A 1,078-nucleotide genomic window follows, 5' to 3' on the forward strand; every position below is an offset into this window, starting at 1 on the left:
GTCCACCCCCTCCCAACACCCCCACCCCAGAAAAATACCTTATCTGTGTAAGTCTACCACTAAGGTCCACCCCCTCCCAACACCCCCACCCCAGAGAAATACCTTATCATGGTCTGTGTGAGTCACACCTTGGAATTTTAAGCCTGATTATCAAGTGACCTTCATTTTCTTTAGAGGCCAAAGCAAGCATTGATGGTAACACCTGGGTCTGCTCCCTGATAGTGAGTGAGGAAGGGGAGCAATTTAAGCTAATTCTAGGAGGTTCTTAGGGAGGAATTTCTCTGTAAAGCCTTCCAGGGTAGCATCTGGCTTTCTAATTTATGTCTTTGTCTCTTAAAACCACGCCTGCTATTCACTTTGTTTACTTTAGTTAAAATCTTTGTGAGGGGTTCAAGGATAGAGTTTGAGATAGCTGTGTTTTTCCTTTCAACTTGCAGCAATCTGAGTCAATTCTCTGCTAGTCTTTAAAACATTTAATCTTTGAAGTGATTGCATTGGGCTGCAAGGGGGAAGATGAGGCAGACACCTGAGCTTGTGCATTCTGACCTACCATCCTTATCCTCAAAACGACCTTGAGGGAAAGAGGTGACATTCCTAGGTAGGAACCAGAATCATGAAAGTTTGAAGAGATCTAAGTCATAAGGTCAGTTCACACTGCCACTCCCTACAGGACTGAGAAGGGACAGATATAGAAATGTCACTCCTTGGATCTTGGGCTTTTCAGAAAGAAGCATATGATATGGAATGGTCAAGAGAAAGGATTCTGTCTTTTGTATCACCAGATTACAAGGTATTTTATTCCAAGAATTTGGCCCAAAATATTCAAAATAAAACATGTCATCACTATAGATAGTACCAAGAGCCTGTGTACAGATGTGGGTGCAGCTGGTGTGCATAACCAGTATCTTGCCAAGTTTGGATTCTGAGACTTTTCAAGTGACATTTACTACTAGTAGACTTCTTTGCTAGTTTAATGGCAGTAAACTACTAAGGTGGATATCGCTCTGGGGCCTGTTCACTCACTTAATTCTGTTTATTCTTCCCTTGTATTTGTACTAAAGTCTGAAAGGGAAAGGCT

General features: G+C 42.0%; 1 protein-coding gene across 2 annotated transcripts in view; it reads left to right on the plus strand.

The window, feature by feature from the left end:
• Positions 1–1,078, plus strand: part of C8H16orf70 (chromosome 8 C16orf70 homolog) — a 26,278-nt gene that overhangs the window by 7,144 nt on the left and 18,056 nt on the right. The gene's annotated exons all lie outside the window — the stretch shown is intronic.

The sequence above is a fragment of the Mus caroli genome, chromosome 8 (assembly GCF_900094665.2).
Source record: "Mus caroli chromosome 8, CAROLI_EIJ_v1.1, whole genome shotgun sequence".
NCBI classification, from domain to species: Eukaryota; Metazoa; Chordata; class Mammalia; order Rodentia; family Muridae; genus Mus; species Mus caroli.